Source organism: Microcaecilia unicolor, chromosome 2 (assembly GCF_901765095.1).
Source record: "Microcaecilia unicolor chromosome 2, aMicUni1.1, whole genome shotgun sequence".
NCBI lineage: Eukaryota > Metazoa > Chordata > Amphibia > Gymnophiona > Siphonopidae > Microcaecilia > Microcaecilia unicolor.
In genome coordinates, this window is record NC_044032.1 from 459,364,112 (window position 1) to 459,383,686 (window position 19,575).

The following is a 19,575-nucleotide window of genomic DNA, read 5'->3' on the forward strand; positions in this document are numbered from 1 at the left end:
GAGAATGAATGATTTTTGTGAGATTTTTGACATGATTTTATTATAAATTTGGCTTAATTTTGAATGGGTTTACTAAGCGGGAATGCACGTTTAATGGCGTTTTTTGGCTTTGACTATGATAGGTCAAATTTTCTCCATATTGATAAAAAACGTTTGATGAGCAGAAGTACCTATGAGTGAAAATTTTCTCTGGAGTAGTGCTCACTTGTTTTTATAGACAGTTCTGAGGAATCTGCTCTAAATTCATAACCTAAGTTCTCTTTCATTTAATCCTTTATGTAATAGAAAGTAATATCAAGGCAAATATAAGGCAAACCTTATCACATTTTTTTTAATGCTTTGCTTTTGGAATCCTTATGTTTACTAAAGGAGAAAGTTAAAATGGTAAGCTCCAACAAGATTCTTAGTCTGTTGAAGATTCATTTTTGGAAGAATTTCTTCTTCTGAGATGAAATTGGTGAAAACTTCGAAACTTTTCTTGCTATGCCCCACCTCTCCATTCTATGGAATAAAATTAGATCTGTTACCTTTATAAAATTGCCTTAAAGTAGACACCTCTCCCCCAAACTGTTTTCTGGCATCACATCAATAATCAGAAAAGCTGGTGAAACAGACAGGAGGAGATAACATAATTGGAGCACAGAAGACTCTTTGGAATGAACTCTGTTCACTTAATACTGTAGGCCTTAATAGGGAGATAAAGTGGAATATATGCTTAATTTACATCAAATTTTGAAACCTAAGAAATTTACAGAATAATTAGTACATTGCATTTTAAATATATGGGGCAAATTAACATTACTTAAAAGGAAGCTCTTTCAGTGCAAGATGTTCAGTTGAGAATATGAAGAAGCTTCTTTAGGATTGATTTGTTTTCTATGGTAACTTCTCTTATGATTTAATTGTTCAAGGTATCTTTTTGTTCTTGGACAGAGCAGACAAGAGCATGACCAGAGTGAAGGGGCTTGAAGAGACGTTATGCATTGGTTTACTTCTCCTTGAGTCAGTTCATTGAAGAAAGGTACTCATCGGAGTGTTTTCACATTCTTTGGTCAATTGCTTGAAAAAAGCCTAGAGGTTTGAATTCTGAAATTTAGGTTATGACTTTTTCTTAACTCACATGAACACTTGTATTTGCACACATAGTATTTGCACACATAGTATGAAAAGGATGACGTAAGGGCTATCACTGCTGCTGGGAATACTGTTCTTCGATGGGATAAAGAACTCAATTTCTACTTTTATCTTTAATGAAAGACGCTTTCCTTAGCAAAGAATACAATGAATTATTGCATGGGGATACCACGTTTCAGAATTACCTTTTGAAGATTCTGATTTGTATAGACAAACTGGGACTTTTACAGTAAGTTTTTCAAACTACCTATCACAGCATTTATGAAGGTAAAATTATGTATAATCATACCTGATAATTTTCTTTCCATTAATCATAGCTGATCAATCCATAGACTGGTGGGTTGTGTCCATCTACCAGCAGGTGGAGATAGAGAGCAAACTTTTGCCTCCCTATATGTGGTCATGTGCTGCCGGAAACTCCTCAGTATGTCGATATCAAAGCTCCATCCGCAGGACTCAGCACTTAGAGAATTACACCCACGAAGGGACACTCTGCCCAGCTCACCACCGCCGAAACGGGGGAGGGGAATTAACCCAGCTCATCCCCACACAAGTGGGGGAGGGGAATCCGTCCAGCTCATCCCCGCGGAGCGGGGGAGGGACACCACACCCGCCGATGCGGGGGGATCTGGCTTATCCTGCAACCGCAACCGCGGGAGGAGCTGACTGACCCTAACACCGCCGAAGCGGGAGGGGTACAAAACTGCCCTACAGCCGCACGAAGCGGGAGGGAGTGCCGGCAGAATTTTAAGTCTCAATCCAGCCCCGTAAAACGGAGGGGAAAGGAATGCAGCAGCTCACTGTAACACAAACTCGTCTTAACTCTTGAAGAATCCAAGTGAAAAAACTTGAACACGAAGTCTTTCTGAAGTAACTGAAGACTAAACTTGAACCTGAAATGCAACCAGAATAAAAACAAGTACAGATATCTGGGAGGGGCTATGGATTGATCAGCTATGATTAATGGAAAGAAAATTATCAGGTATGATTATACATAATTTTACCTTCCATATCATCAAGCTGATCAATCCATAGACTGGTGGGATGTACCGAAGCAGTACTCACCCAGGGCGGGACATAGAAATCCCTGACCTCAACACTGAAGCTCCAAACCGGGCCTCCGCCCGTGCAGCCACAGTCAAACGGTAATGCTTGGAGAATGTATGAGCCGAAGCCCAAGTTGCCGCCTTGCATATCTCTTCCAAGGAGACGGATCCGGCCTCTGCCATCGAGGTCACCTGAGCTCTCGTGGAGTGAGCCTTCAGCTGGATAGGCGGCACCTTCCCTGCGGCCACATAAGCCGCTGCAATGGCTTCCTTGACCCATCTTGCCACTGTAGGCTTAGCAGCCTGCAGACCCTTACGAGGACCTGCAAACAGGACAACAGATGATCCGATTTCCGGAAATCATTGGTCACTTCCAAGTATCTGATGATGACTCGTCTCACATCCAGATATTTAAGAGCAGAGTACTCCTCTGGGTAGTCCTCCCTACGAAAGGAAGGGAGACATAGCTGCTGATTCACATGGAAGCGAGAAACAATCTTGGGCAGGAAGGAAGGCACTGTGCGAATAGTCACTCCTGCCTCAGTGAACTGTAGAAAAGGCTCTCGACATGAGAGCGCCTGGAGCTCGGAAACTCTTCTGGCTGAAGTGATAGCCACCAAAAAGACTGCTTTCAACGTCAGGTCTTTCAGAGATGCCCTTGACAAGGGTCCAAACGGCGGCTTCTGCAATGCTCTTAGCACCAGGTTGAGATTCCACGCAGGCACCACTGAGTGCAGAGGAGGGCGCAGGTGATTAACCCCCTTGAGAAAGCGCACCACATCTGGCTGCGAAGCCAGGGAAGCACCCTTCAGGCGGCCCCTGAAGCAAGCCAGAGCCGTTACCTGGACCTTAAGGGAACTGAGCGACAGGCCTTTGTCCAGACCTTCTTGCAGGAACGCCAACACTGAAGAAATTGGAGCAGTGAAAGGAGAAAGAGAGCCTGCTTCACACCACGCTGCAAAGATACGCCAAACCCTGGCGTAAGCAGTAGAAGTAGAGCATTTCCTCGCTCTCAGCATAGTGGCGATGACCTTGTCTGAGAAGCCCTTCTTCCTCAGACGCTGCCGCTCAATAGCCAGGCCGTAAGACCAAAGGGGGAGGGATCCTCCATCACCACGGGACCCTGATGTAACAGGCCCTGCTCCACTGGCAGCCGCAGAGGATCGTCGACTGAGAGCCTGATCAAGTCCGCATACCAGGGACGCCTGGGCCAATCCGGACCCACCAGGATTATCCTGCCGGGATGCTTTGCCACCCGATCTAGTACCCTGCCCAACATGGGCCAGGGCGGGAACACATAGAGAAGCTCTTGTGTCGGCCATTGTTGGAGAAGAGCATCTACTCCCAGGGATCGAGGGTCCCGTCCTCTGCTGAAGAAGCGCGGCACTTGGCAATTGGCCGATGACGCCATCAGATCTAGGCTCGGCTGGCCCCAGCGCTTTGTGATGTCCAAGAACGCCTGAGCAGATAGCTGCCACTCTCCGGGCTCCAAGGTATGGCGACTGAGAAAGTCCGCCTTGACATTCATGACTCCGGCAATGTGGGCCGCTGACAGCTGTTCCAGGTTCGCTTCCGCCCACTGGCATAGACTCATAGCTTCCTTGGCTAGAGGGGCGCTCTTGGTACCTCCCTGGCGGTTGACATAGGCCACAGCCGTGGCATTGTCCGACAGGACCCGTACAGGCTTCAACACCAGTACCGGGATGAACTCCAAAAGCGCCAACCGAATGGCTCTGAGTTCCAGGAGGTTGATAGACCACTTTGCCTCTGCAGGAGACCAGAGCCCCTGCGCTGTCCTTCCCAAGCAGTGGGCTCCCCAGCCCGATAACGAGGCGTCCGTCGTGACGACAAACCACTCTGGGGACACCAGAGGCATTCCCGCAGACAACTTGCCTGTCTGCATCCACCAGCTCAGCGCCTTGCGCACTGCTGGATCCAAGGGAAGACGCACCGCATAATCCTCCGACATCGGAGTCCAGCGCTGCAGCAGAGAGTGTTGTAGTGGTCTCATATGAGCCCTGGCCCAGGGCACTACTTCCATCGTGGCCGTCATAGAGCCCAACAGCTGCACATAGTCCCAAGCCCGAAGAGGAGAGGCTACTAGGAACTGGTCCACCTGAGCCTGAAGCTTGACAATCCGATTGTCTGGCAGGAACACTCTGCCCACTTGGGTGTCGAATCGAACTCCCAGATACTCCAGGGACTGAGTCGGGCGCAGCTGGCTCTTCTCCCAGTTGATGATCCATCCCAGGGAGCTCAAAAGAGCAACTACCCGGTCCACAGCTTTGCCGCACTCTGCATAAGAGGGGGCTCGGATCAACCAGTCGTCCAGATAAGGATGGACTTGTACTCCTTCCTTTCGCAGGAAGGCCGCTATGACCACCATTACCTTGGAAAAGGTCCGCGGAGCAGTAGCCAACCCGAACGGGAGGGCTCTGAACTGGAAGTGTCGGCCCAGGACTGCAAAACGCAGAAAGCGTTGATGAGGAGGCCAGATGGGAATATGCAGGTACGCTTCCTTGATGTCCAAGGATGCCAGGTACTCCCCTGCCTTCACTGCCGCTATAACAGAGCGGAGAGTCTCCATGCGAAAGTGCCGCACTTTCAAGGCCCGATTGACCCCTTTGAGGTCGAGGATAGGCCGGACAGAACCTCCTTTCTTTGGTACCACAAAGTAAATGGAGTAACGCCCCTTGCCAAGCTGACTTTCTGGCACCGGAACGACCGCACTCAGGCGGATCAGATTGTCCAAAGTCTGCTGCACTGCCACAGCTTTGACCGGAGACTTGCAGGGAGAGAGTACAAACCCGTCTCTTAAGGGTCGGCAGAACTCTAGCTTGTAGCCGTCTCTGATGACTTCCAGCACCCAAGCGTCTGAAGTTATTGTGGTCCACTCGCCCAGAAACGAGGATAGCCGTCCTCCAATCTGCACTGGGGCGTGGACCAATACCCCGTCATTGGGTACGAGACCCTGGGGGAGGACCGGAGGGAGCACCTCCGGGACGGCGGTCTCTGCGAAAGGAATGCTGCTTGGGGGAGAAATTCCTCTTAAAGGAAGAGGGGGCAGAAGCACCCGACCTGCCCGGGCGGTACCGACGGGCTTCCTGAAACCGTCCTCTGGAGGTACCAGGACGAGCACTAGCCCGAGCCCTGACCTCCGGTAACTTCTTGCCCTTAGACGTGCCGAGATCGGTCACGATTTTGTCCAGCTCGACCCCAAAGAGCAGCTTGCCTTTAAAAGGCAATCTAGCCAGGCGGGATTTTGAGGCGTGGTCAGCAGACCAATGTTTCAGCCAAAGCCACCGCCGCGCAGAGACAGTCTGAGCCATGCCTTTAGCTGAGGCTCTCAAGACATCATACAGCAAGTCTGCCAAATAGGCTAAGCCCGATTCCAGGGCTGGCCAATCATCCCTCAAGGAATGATCCGAGGGGGAAGCCCGCTGCACCATAGTCAGGCACGCCCTGGCCACATAGGAGCCGCAAACTGAGGCCTGCAAACTTAAAGCAGCCGCCTCAAAGGACGACCTTAAGGCCGCCTCCAATCTCCTGTCTTGGGCGTCCTTTAGGGCCGTGCCACCTTCCACCGGCAATGCCGTTTTCTTAGTCACCGCAGTGATTAAAGAATCCACGGTAGGCCACAGATAGGCCTCACGTTCACTCACAGTCAAAGGATAGAGGCGGGACATAGCCCTAGCCACTTTAAGGCTCGCTTCTGGGACATCCCATTGAGCCGAAATTAAGGTGTGCATGGCATCATGCACGTGGAAGGTTCTAGGCGGGCGCTTCGTCCCCAGCATAATGGCAGAGCCAACAGGGGCTGAGGGAGAGACGTCCTCCGGAGAGGATATCTTCAAAGTGTCCATGGCCTGTAACAACAGGTTGGGCAAATCCTCTGGGCGAAAAAGCCGCGCTGCAGAGGGGTCATCCGCTCCATCTGAGCGGGGATCCGTCTACTCCAAGGAATCCGCAAAGGACCGTTGGGAGACCTCAGACACGCTGCCCTCATCTACATCGGAGGAGACAAATTCCTCCAAGGCCTGGGAATCAACCCGAGGGCGTTTACCTCTGGGAACCTCAACCTCTTTACCAGAGGAGGGAGCGGGGGCAGTGTTGTGCATGAGGAAGGCCCGATGCAGCAGCAAAACAAACTCGGGGGAGAAACCCCCCAGACTGTGCACTTCCGCAGCCTGGGCAACAGCCCTAGGCGCGCTCTCAACCGGCGCTCGCAACAGCGGGGGAGAGACATGCTGCGCATCCAAAATGGCGTCAGGCGCGAAACTCCGCGAAGGAGCCGCGCGGGAAGAACGGCTCTTAACTTTAGCCGCTTCTGTGCCGTCGCCCAAATTAAGGGCGTTCATGGCATTAATGTCTCCAACCTCAAGGGCGGCCCAAGAAGAAGCCGTCCGAGCCACGTGGCCGGCCAAGATGGCGGAGGCGAGGAGCGGGGGATGGGCGTTTATGGCGGGAAAAACCGCCACGCCGGAGGAAGGACCGGGACATGCATCGGTCGCGAAACTGTCACCCACCAAGGGCGAATCAGGCTTGAAGACCCCCGCATCCCCTCTAGAAGCGCTCGAGCGACCCGGGGAGCGACCCTTTGCGCCCTCGCCCTCCGACGCCATGTGCCACGAGGAGAAGAATCGGGGAACCCCCGCCCGCTATAAAAAGGTAAAATTACCTGCAGTCCGCTCCGAGTTGTAACGACCTGGTGTCTCAGTGAGTAGCTGCAATAGACGCTTAAATAAACGTCGAAATAAACGCCTTTAAGGCCGTTCAAAATTTTTTTTTTTTTTTTTTTTTTTTTTAACGGAGCCAGCGGGAGGGGGGAGAAAAGGAGGGACCTGGCACCACCAGGTTTGCACTTGCTCAAAAGAGCCCTCAACCCCAGGCACTCAACAAAACCTAAAAATTAGGCTTGGAGGCCTAGCCAGAGCTGCTGCTGTGTGTGACCACCACCTGCTGAGATAGAGAACATACTGAGGAGTTTCCGGCAGCACATGACCACATATAGGGAGGCAAAAGTTTGCTCTCTATCTCCACCTGCTGGTAGATGGACACAACCCACCAGTCTATGGATTGATCAGCTTGATGATATGGAAGGTAAAATTATGTATAATCATACCTGATAATTTTCTTTCCATTAATCATAGCTGATCAATCCATAGACTGGTGGGTTGTGTCCATCTACCAGCAGGTGGAGATAGAGAGCAAACTTTTGCCTCCCTATATGTGGTCATGTGCTGCCGGAAACTCCTCAGTATGTCGATATCAAAGCTCCATCCGCAGGACTCAGCACTTCGAGAATTACACCCACGAAGGGACACTCTGCCCAGCTCACCACCGCCGAAACGGGGGAGGGGAATTAACCCAGCTCATCCCCACACAAGTGGGGGAGGGTAATCCGTCCAGCTCATCCCCGCGGAGCGGGGGAGGGACACCACACCCGCCGATGCGGGGGGATCTGGCTTATCCTGCAACCGCAACCGCGGGAGGAGCTGACTGACCCTAACACCGCCGAAGCGGGAGGGGTACAAAACTGCCCTACAGCCGCACGAAGCGGGAGGGAGTGCCGGCAGAATTTTAAGTCTCAATCCAGCCCCGTAAAACGGAGGGGAAAGGAATGCAGCAGCTCACTGTAACACAAACTCGTCTTAACTCTTGAAGAATCCAAGTGAAAAAACTTGAACACGAAGTCTTTCTGAAGTAACTGAAGACTAAACTTGAACCTGAAATGCAACCAGAATAAAAACAATACAGATATCTGGGAGGGGCTATGGATTGATCAGCTATGATTAATGGAAAGAAAATTATCAGGTATGATTATACATAATTTTACCTTCCATATCATCAAGCTGATCAATCCATAGACTGGTGGGATGTACCGAAGCAGTACTCACCCAGGGCGGGACATAGAAATCCCTGACTGCAACACTGAAGCTCCAAACCGGGCCTCCGCCCGAGCAGCCACAGTCAAGCGGTAATGCTTGGAGAATGTATGGGCCGAAGCCCAAGTTGCCGCCTTGCATATCTCTTCCAAGGAGACGGAACCGGCCTCTGCCATCGAGGCCGCCTGAGCTCTTGTAGAGTGAGCCTTCAGCTGGATAGGCGGCACCTTCCCCGCGGCCACATAAGCCGCTGCAATGGCTTCCTTGACCCATCTTGCCACTGTAGGCTTAGCAGCCTGCAGACCCCTACGAGGACCTGAATACAGGACAAACAGATGATCCGATTTCCGGAAATCATTGGTCACTTCCAAGTATCTGATGATGACTCGTCTCACATCCAGATATTTAAGAGCAGAGTACTCCTCTGGGTAGTCCTCCCTACGAAAGGAAGGGAGACATAGCTGCTGATTCACATGGAAGCGAGAAACAATCTTGGGCAGGAAGGAAGGCACTGTGCGAATAGTCACTCCTGCCTCAGTGAACTGTAGAAAAGGCTCTCGACATGAGAGCGCCTGGAGCTCGGAAACTCTTCTGGCTGAAGTGATAGCCACCAAAAAGACTGCTTTCAACGTCAGGTCTTTCAGAGATGCCCTTGACAAGGGTTCAAACGGCGGCTTCTGCAATGCTCTCAGCACCAGGTTGAGATTCCACGCAGGCACCACTGAGTGCAGAGGAGGGCGCAGGTGAATAACCCCCTTGAGAAAACGCACCACATCTGGCTGCGAAGCCAGGGAAGCACCCTTCAGGCGGCCCCTGAAGCAAGTCAGAGCCGTTACCTGGACCTTAAGGGAACTGAGCGACAGGCCTTTGTCCAGACCTTCTTGCAGGAACGCCAACACTGAAGAAATTGGAGCAGTGAAAGGAGAAAGAGAGCCTGCTTCACACCACGCTGCAAAGATACGCCAAACCCTGGCGTAAGCAGTAGAAGTAGAGCGTTTCCTCGCTCTCAGCATAGTGGCGATGACCTTGTCTGAGAAGCCCTTCTTCCTCAGACGCTGCCGCTCAATAGCCAGGCCGTAAGACCAAAGGGGGAGGGATCCTCCATCACCACGGGACCCTGATGTAACAGGCCCTGCTCCACTGGCAGCCGCAGAGGATCGTCGACTGAGAGCCTGATCAAGTCCGCATACCAGGGACGCCTGGGCCAATCCGGACCCACCAGGATTATCCTGCCGGGATGCTTTGCCACCCGGTCTAGTACCCTGCCCAACATGGGCCAGGGCGGGAACACATAGAGAAGCTCTTGTGTCGGCCATTGTTGGAGAAGAGCATCTACTCCCAGGGATCGAGGGTCCCGTCCTCTGCTGAAGAAGCGCGGCACTTGGCAATTGGCCGATGACGCCATCAGATCTAGGCTCGGCTGGCCCCAGCGCTTCGTGATGTCCAAGAACGCCTGAGCAGATAGCTGCCACTCTCCGGGCTCCAAGGTATGGCGACTGAGAAAGTCCGCCTTGACATTCATGACTCCGGCAATGTGGGCCGCTGACAGCTGTTCCAGGTTCGCTTCCGCCCACTGGCATAGACTCATAGCTTCCTTGGCTAGAGGGGCGCTCTTGGTACCTCCCTGGCGGTTGACATAGGCCACAGCCGTGGCATTGTCCGACAGGACCCGTACAGGCTTCAACACCAGTACCGGGATGAACTCCAAAAGCGCCAACCGAATGGCTCTGAGTTCCAGGAGGTTGATAGACCACTTTGCCTCTGCAGGAGACCAGAGCCCCTGCGCTGTCCTTCCCAAGCAGTGGGCTCCCCAGCCCGATAACGAGGCGTCCGTCGTGACGACAATCCACTCTGGGGACACCAGAGGCATTCCCGCAGACAACTTGTCTGTCTGCATCCACCAGCTCAGCGCCTTGCGCACTGCTGGATCCAAGGGAAGACGCACCGCATAATCCTCCGACATCGGAGTCCAGCGCTGCAGCAGAGAGTGTTGTAGTGGTCTCATATGAGCCCTGGCCCAGGGCACTACTTCCATCGTGGCCGTCATAGAGCCCAACAGCTGCACATAGTCCCAAGCCCGAAGAGGAGAGGCTACTAGGAACTGGTCCACCTGAGCCTGAAGCTTGACAATCCGATTGTCTGGCAGGAACACTCTGCCCACTTGGGTGTCGAATCGAACTCCCAGATACTCCAGGGACTGAGTCGGGCGCAGCTGGCTCTTCTCCCAGTTGATGATCCATCCCAGGGAGCTCAAAAGAGCAACTACCCGGTCCACAGCTCTGCCGCACTCTGCATAAGAGGGGGCTCGGATCAACCAGTCGTCCAGATAAGGATGGACTTGTACTCCTTCCTTTCGCAGGAAGGCCGCTATGACCACCATTACCTTGGAAAAGGTCCGCGGAGCAGTAGCCAACCCGAACGGGAGGGCTCTGAACTGGAAGTGTCGGCCCAGGACTGCAAAACGCAGAAAGCGTTGATGAGGAGGCCAGATGGGAATATGCAGGTACGCTTCCTTGATGTCCAAGGATGCCAGGTACTCCCCTGCCTTCACTGCCGCTATAACAGAGCGGAGAGTCTCCATGCGAAAGTGCCGCACTTTCAAGGCCCGATTGACCCCTTTGAGGTCGAGGATAGGCCGGACAGAACCTCCTTTCTTTGGTACCACAAAGTAAATGGAGTAACGCCCCTTGCCAAGCTGACTTTCTGGCACCGGAACGACCGCACCCAGGCGGATCAGATTGTCCAAAGTCTGCTGCACTGCCACAGCTTTGACCGGAGACTTGCAGGGAGAGAGTACAAACCCGTCTCTTAAGGGTCGGCAGAACTCTAGCTTGTAGCCGTCTCTGATGACTTCCAGCACCCAAGCGTCTGAAGTTATTGTGGTCCACTCGCCCAGAAACGAGGACAGCCGTCCTCCAATCTGCACTGGGGCGTGGACCAATACCCCGTCATTGGGTACGAGACCCTGGGGGAGGACCGGAGGCAGCACCTCCGGGACGGCGGTCTCTGCGAAAGGAATGCTGCTTGGGGGAGAACTTCCTCTTAAAGGAAGAAGGGGCAGAAGCACCCGACCTGCCCGGGCGGTACCGACGGGCTTCCTGAAACCGTCCTCTGGAGGTACCGGGACGAGCACTAGCCCGAGCCCTGACCTCCGGTAACTTCTTGCCCTTAGACGTGCCGAGATCAGTCACGATTTTGTCCAGCTCGACCCCAAAGAGCAGCTTGCCTTTAAAAGGCAATCTAGCCAGGCGGGATTTTGAGGCGTGGTCAGCAGACCAATGTTTCAGCCAAAGCCACCGCCGCGCAGAGACAGTCTGAGCCATGCCTTTAGCTGAGGCTCTCAAGACATCATACAGCAAGTCTGCCAAATAGGCCAGGCCCGATTCCAGGGCTGGCCAATCATCCCTCAAGGAATGATCCGAGGGGAAAGCCCGCTGCACCATAGTCAGGCACGCCCTGGCCACATAGGAGCCGCAAACTGAGGCCTGCAAACTTAAAGCAGCCGCCTCAAAGGACGACCTTAAGGCCGCCTCCAATCTCCTGTCTTGGGCGTCCTTTAGGGCCGTGCCACCTTCCACCGGCAATGCCGTTTTCTTAGTCACCGCAGTGATTAAAGAATCCATGGTAGGCCACAGATAGGCCTCACGTTCACTCACAGCCAAAGGATAGAGGCGGGACATAGCCCTAGCCACTTTAAGGCTCGCTTCTGGGACATCCCATTGAGCCGAAATTAAGGTGTGCATGGCATCATGCACGTGGAAGGTTCTAGGCGGGCGCTTCGTCCCCAGCATAATGGCAGAGCCAACAGGGGCTGAGGGAAAGACGTCCTCCGGAGAGGATATCTTCAAAGTGTCCATGGCCTGTAACAACAGGTTGGGCAAATCCTCTGGGCGAAAAAGCCGCGCTGCAGAGGGGTCATCCGCTCCATCCGAGCGGGGATCCGTCTCCTCCAAGGAATCCGCAAAGGACCGTTGGGAGACCCCAGACACGCTGCCCTCATCTACATCGGAGGAGACAAATTCCTCCAAGGCCTGGGAATCAACCCGAGGGCGTTTACCTCTGGGAACCTCAACCTCTTTACCAGAGGAGGGAGCGGGGGCAGCGTTGTGCATGAGGAAGGCCCGATGCAGCAGCAAAACAAACTCGGGGGAGAAACCCCCCAGACTGTGCACTTCCGCAGCCTGGGCAACAGCCCTAGGCGCTCTCTCAACCGGCGCTCGCAACAGCGGGGGAGAGACATGCTGCGCATCCAAAATGGCGTCCGGCGCGAAACTCCGCGAAGGAGCCGCGCGGGAAGAACGGCTCTTAACTTTAGCCGCTTCTGTGCCGTCGCCCAAATTAAGGGCGTTCATGGCATTAATGTCTCCAACCTCAAGGGCGGCCCAAGAAGAAGCCGTCCGAGCCGCGTGGCCGGCCAAGATGGCGGAGGTGAGGAGCGGGGGATGGGCGTTTATGGCGGGAAAAACCGCCACGCCGGAGGAAGGACCGGGACATGCATCGGTCGCGAAACTGTCACCCACCAAGGGCGAATCCGGCTTGAAGACCCCCGCATCCCCTCTAGAAGCGCTCGAGCGACCCGGGGAGCGACCCTTTGCGCCCTCGCCCTCCGACGCCATGTGCCACGAGGAGAAGAATCGGGGAACCCCCGCCCGCTATAAAAAGGTAAAATTACCTGCTGTCCGCTCCGAGTCGTAACGACCTGGTGTCTCAGTGAGTAGCTGCAATAGACGCTTAAATAAACGTCGAAATAAACGCCTTTAAGGCCGTTCAAAATTTTTTTTTTTTTTTTTTTTTAACGGAGCCAGCGGGAGGGGGGAGAAAAGGAGGGACCTGGCACCACCAGGTTTGCACTTGCTCAAAAGAGCCCTCAACCCCAGGCACTCAACAAAACCTAAAAATTAGGCTTGGAGGCCTAGCCAGAGCTGCTGCTGATGTGTGACCACCACCTGCTGAGATAGAGAACATACTGGGGAGTTTCCGGCAGCACATGACCACATATAGGGAGGCAAAAGTTTGCTCTCTATCTCCACCTGCTGGTAGATGGACACAACCCACCAGTCTATGGATTGATCAGCTTGATGATATGGAATAGACGTTTATTTTTTTTTTTCTATAAACTAAATTCCCTATGTCAGTGGTTTCCACACTTGTCCTGACGACACTATGGCTAGTTGTGTTTCAAGATATACATAATTAATATGCGAGATAAATTACCATACAATGAAGACTCAGCATATGCCAATGTATCACCTGTATATTCATTGAGGATATTCTGAAATGAGAAATTAGGTTTTACCTGATAATTTTCCTTTCCATTAGTCCTTCCCGCTATTCCAGAACCTGTGGGATAATTGTGTCCATTAACCAGCAGGTGGAGATAAAGAACTGAAAACTGAGCTGAGACATATTTCTTGGCATCCAGACCAGTTCCTCAGTATTTACATAGACAAGCAGTAAGGATAAGCTCAAAATAAACACAACCACCTTAAACAACTTGCTAATCTAACACAAACCAGGATGAGCAAATATGTGTGGACCTCTCATCTCTTCACAACTTGTACAGAACAAGAGAGATGCAGGAATCATCATGCAAGATAGTAACATAGTAAATGACGGCAGATAAAGACCTGTACGGTCCATCCAGTCTGCCCAACAAGATAAATTCATTTTACATGGTATGTAATACTTTATATGTATACCGAGTTTGATTTTCCTTCCCTTTCTCAGGGCACAGACCATAGAAGTCTGCCCAGTACTGTTCTTGTATTAAGTTCTGAAGCTAACATCGAAGCCCCTTAAAATTTACACTCCAGCCCATTCATATCTATTCAGTCACAATCAGGGCGTAGACCGTAGAAGTCTGCCCAGCTCCCGTTTTGTTTCCCAATTACTGGCATCGCCACCCAATCTCTGCTAAGATTCCATGGAACCATTCCTTTTAAACAGGATTCCGGTGTGTTTATCTCACGCATGTTTGAATTCCATTACTGTTTTCATCTTCACCTCCCGCGGAAGGGCATTCCACATATCCACCACACTCTCCGTGAAAAAATACTTCCTAACATTAGTCCTGAATCTGCCCCCCTTGAACCTCAATTCATGTCCTCTAGTTCTACCACCTTCCTGTCTCCGGAAACGGTTCATTTGTGGATGAATACCTTTCAAATATTTGAACGCCTGTATCATATCTCCCCTGTTTCTCCTTTCCTCCAAAGTATATATGTTCAGGTCAGCAAGTCTCTCCTCATATGGTTTGCAATGCAAATCCCATACCATTTTTGTAGCTTTTCTTTGCACCGCCTCCAGTCTTTTTACATCTTTAGCAAGATACGGCCTCCAAAACTGAACACAATACTCCAAGTGGGGCCTCACCAACGACTTGTAGAGGGGCATCAACACCTCCTTTCTTCTGCTGGTTATGCCCCTCTCTACGCAGCCTAGCATCCTTCTGGCCATGGCCGTCGCCTTGTCTCATTGTTTCTTCACCTTCAGATCCTCCGACACCAACACCCCAAGGTCTCTCTCCTGAGTCAAGCTTACTAATCTCTCCCCTCCTATCCGGTAACTCTCTTTTGGGTTTCCACACCCCAAGTGCATCACTCTACACTTCTTGGCATTAAATTTTAACTTCAAACACTAGGGGATACAATATTAAACACCAGACTACACTTTTCCTGATGATTATCATAAAGTATTCCAGATAGTTTCTAAAAAATTTTTTTTCTCTTTTTTAAATAATTCTTTTATCATCACAACTGATATATTACCCTAAAGCTCACTCAGAAAGTCTTTCACTCCACATTCATTGCGGCACTCAGAAATCCACATCAAACTTACTAAACAGATTTTAACATTGATCTTTTCAATACACTTCAAATAAACACATTATGATATAACATGCTATATCACTATATATATATTATTATAGCCCAGGCTTGTGATAGCTTGCTTTGTATAACCGGAAGAGTCTTCAAAATAAAGCACTGCACAGTGCCATATCATGTCAGTCGCATTTAAAAATGCTCAGTACTTCTGCCACTTATCTGAATAGTCCAGTCTTTACAATAATTCTCGCGAGGTGTGCTTCCTACAATGTTTAAATTGTTAGTATGCAAAACCCAAGCTCTGGCTTCAATGCCTGAATGCTACCGCGCGACGGCTCTGGGATTCCTTCTGATGTTTCTGCCGACACTAGAGTGTGGCTGAGAGGCTTCCTGGTGAACCTCCAAATTGAGTAAAATGGTTAACTGATCATCAGTTCTTCTTTTTTTATGCGTAAATGCATTTCGTGGTGCTTCTTCAGGAGGAACCACTTCTCATAATCTATACCAAGTGCAACAACATATCACCAACATCATAGTTACATTAACTTCACAATTACTTCATCTTTCTGTATCTTTCCTATTAATAATACTAGTGGCTGCTTACCCGCGGGACTGGTATCCTGGCGAAGGCCCGGATTTCCGCTTCTGAGACTTCATAACCACGCCTTCTACTACCTAGGTTAAATACATGACCCCCTCGGTTTTCACCACCCTTGTTTAAAGTGAATATCCTTCACACCCACTCCACCTCCTGGATGAGACCCTTCGGGGCCACCGTGTTCCATGCAAAGATGTATCTCTGTTCAATTGCAAAAAGTTGTTCACTAATATCCCCACCTCTAGGGTGGGCATGAACCAGCACTACACACTGAAGATCGTCAATCGAGTGATTTTCTGCGCTCCAATGAGCAACCAAAGGCGCTTCTTTCCTTTGATGCCTGAGGTTGCTGATACGTTCAGCTAATCTTTGCTTCAATTGACACTTTGTGTGCCCAATATAGTACAACGAACAGGGACACATGATACAGTATACAACTCTTTCACTATTACATGTAGTGTTATGCTGTAGATAGAACTTCTTAGTAGTCCCCGGGATTAATACCCAACTGGTGGTGACCGAGTGTTTGAAATAGACAAATCTCCCACAAGGGGCATGCTGACCTATGAAGTTATCTGGAACCGGTCTTTTAAGTAATTCGCCTAAATTCACTTTCCGTTTGTATGCTACCTTGGGATGCTTGCTGAATTCTGGGTGCACCGCAAGAACATGCCAATATTTGTGTATAATATGCCCTATTTTGGGAGCCTGCTGAGAATAAGGGAGTACGCATGTCAAAGCTCTGTTATTTTCATGCTTCGGGAGGAATAACCATGGTCTGTGAGCATAAAGGGCTCTCTTATATGCCTTTCTCAATACCCTTAACGGGTATCCCCTTTCCACAAATCCATCCCACATATCTTTAGACCGGGCTTTAAATTCCTTAGTGGAGGAACATAATCTCTTCAATCTAAGGAATTGACTGACAGGAACACCCCTTCTTAATGCTACATGATGAAAACTATTATAATGCAACAAGGTGTTCCTGTCAGTCGGTTTCCTAAATATAGTGGTCTCAAACCCATCAGTGCCAGATTTTATGATTTTAATTTCCAAGAACTCAATCTCACATTCATCTATCCTAGCTGTGAATTTTATGTGGGGGTCAACGTTATTGAGATACTCAATAAACGACTTCAACTCATATTTGGAGCCTCTCCAAAACAGAACAATATCGTCTATATACCTCTTCCACAACATGACATTAGCATAATGGGGAGAGGTGTATACATATTATTTTTCAAACTGTGTCATATAGAGGCAGGCCAATGAGGGCGCTATGGTTGCCCCCACCCCTTGAGTTTGTACGTAAAATATTTTCTGAAACTCAAAATAATTGCACTGAATGACCAAAGTCATTAACTGTCACAATATCGAGATCTTCGCTTCTGAAATTTGAGCTGTCTCAAAATAATCACAGGCTAATTGTATCACTTTGTCTTGAGGTATATTTGTGTACAAAGGAACTGATGATCAGTTAACCATTTTACTCAATTTGGAGGTTCACCAGGAACTCCTTACCACCCAAAATAAGAAATATACAGGAATATACTAGATTCCGCAAAATCCTCTAATCGTTCTTATTCAAACAAACCCTCACAAAAAAACTGTATCTCAAACAATTATTACCTGAATTGGTTATTACTCTATTTACCATTAACTTTCTCTTTACTTTATGTACAATTTCTCATTTATAATAGATTTTCTAAATGTTAAACATCCACAGCTATGCTAATATGTTTATGATACTGTATTGTAAAATTGGATTCTTACAACAAATTACTTTCTTATGCATTATTCTTTGTTATGTATCCTATATGGTTTATTGTAAGCCACACTGAACTCAAACTTGTTTGGGATAATGTGGGTTAGAAAAGTCACAAATAAATAAATAAAAGGATAAGAAATACAATCAATGTTAAAACTGGTGCATGGATCATGGACTGCTTGTTAGCAAAGGCGGTACGGAAAGTCTGAATAAAATAAATAAAATTCCTGATACCAGCACATCTTCTGAGAGGACATTTTCTATTGTGGGAAGGACTGTGGAAGAAAGGAGAGCTAGACTGAATACTGAGATTGTGGATGACTTAATATTCATCCACACATTAAAAAACCTGAACACTAGTTCAAGAGTAAAGGGAGTGCAGGTACCAGCCGGGTGCTTCAAAGGGCTAGGGCGTGCAGAGCAGAATGCATTTTGTCCCCCTAGACATTTTAACAGGGCAGATTAAATCTAATATTTGCTGTAGTGTGTTTCTCAGATTTCAGAGATGTCGCTGGGGTTGGAAGGGTAGAGGGTGACAGGGGCCTTTATTTAATTTGCTCATTGGAACTGGATCATGTGTGTTCCTGTGGCTGTGATGGGAAGGGCTATAATAGCTCAGGTCCTTTCTGACACTTTTGTAAGTGGAACAGGGAGGGAGTATATAGAGGGTATGTTGTGAAAAGGGAAAAGGGAGGGGAGACGGAGGATTTGTTGATCCTTGATCTGTATGTTTTCTATTTTTGATTTATAAATGACAGTTCAGAATACCATACTTTAATAAAAAAATGTAAATATAAAATCATAACTGTTTGAGGCTTGCAAGGATGGGGACATAGCTCAAGGGGATGGGAATAAACTTTGTCCCCGTGTCTAGTACTGAGGAGACGGCTATGAATGGGAAGGGCTGAACATTTAGTTCTGAGTTCTGTGCTGTCCCAGCGCCATCAGACAATGTCACCCACTTATAGTTAAATAGTTTACAATAATTGATGTATCACTGTTCAAATGGCCACAGTGGCTACATTCAAATAAGAAATAAACTTATCTTTCATACATACCCGATTCAATCCTGCCAGTCGACCCGTGGGAGAGGGGGGAGAAGGGAAAGCTACATCATAAATGCTGGAACTTGCAAGTATAGGGAAGATTTTGTTAAAACACTGGATACCCAGGAGCCAAGAGAGAAAATAACCCTAAAATTTCACAAGTGCTAACGCCACTGAGTTAAGTGCAATTGCTTTCTCATTCACTAGTGCAAACACCAGGTTCAAACTGTTAGCCGACACACCTACCTCAGAGCAGGTGTAAAATGCCAAAGTTGAGATTTGTTTTGAAGCATATGTATTTCCATTACAAAAAAAAAAATCTGAAATATATGGAGGGGCATAATCGAATGCAAATGCCTATCTCCATGGGCGTTTATCTCCGAGAACGGGTCTGTGAAGGGGCGGGCCAAACCGTATTTTCAAAAAAATGGACGTTTTTGAGCTGGGCGTTTTTTTTTTTTTTAAGCGATAATGGAAACTAAAAACGCCCAGCTCCGAGCCAATTGGTTGTGGGAGGGGCCAGGATTGGTAGTACACTGGCCCCCCAGATATGCCAGGACACCAACTGGGCACCCTAGGTCAGTGCGGTGGACTTCAGAAAAAGCTCCCACATGCATAGCTCCCTTACAACGGGTGCTGAGCTCCCAACCCCAACCCCCTCCCCCAAAACCCACTACCCACAAATGTACAACACTACCATAGCTCTTAGGGGTGAAGGGGGCACCTACATGTGGGTACAGTGGGTTTTGGAGGCCTCCCATTTACCAGCACAAGTGTTGCAGGTGGGTGGGTGGGGGGGATGGGCCTGGGTCCACCTGCCTGAAGTGCACTGCGGTACCCACTAAAAGTGCTCCAGGGACCTGCATACACGCAGGCCTCTAGGACTTGTTGCTGCTGTATAACATTGGCACACCAGTTGACACCTGAAGACTAATCTCTCCGAAAACGTCCTTTATTGGAATAACCGCCTTTACTCACAGTTAACTGCAGATCAGAGGTTGTGCCCCACTGGCAACGAGTCTCCCTTGTACTGAGATTAGCAGTAGGTCAGAGCTGGCAGAATGCTGTACAGTGCCCTCTTTCAGTCACATTCAAGGTAAGAACTAAGTTCTCTAACGTGGCTAACACAGGAAAGGGAACTAAAACTGGCTTACAAAAATGGCCACTACCGCATGGACTACAACAGGAAACACAACAGGGCACACTCTGACCCAGTAGGCAGGGGGAAAAGCACCATGGGAGAAGAGCCTACCAACTACCAACATCGTGAGACT

The 19,575-nt window shown here is 49.5% G+C and overlaps 1 protein-coding gene across 1 annotated transcript in view; it reads right to left on the reverse strand.

Moving 5' to 3' along the window:
- Positions 1-19,575, reverse strand: part of NAGK (N-acetylglucosamine kinase) — a 112,499-nt gene that overhangs the window by 66,170 nt on the left and 26,754 nt on the right. The window lies entirely within an intron of this gene.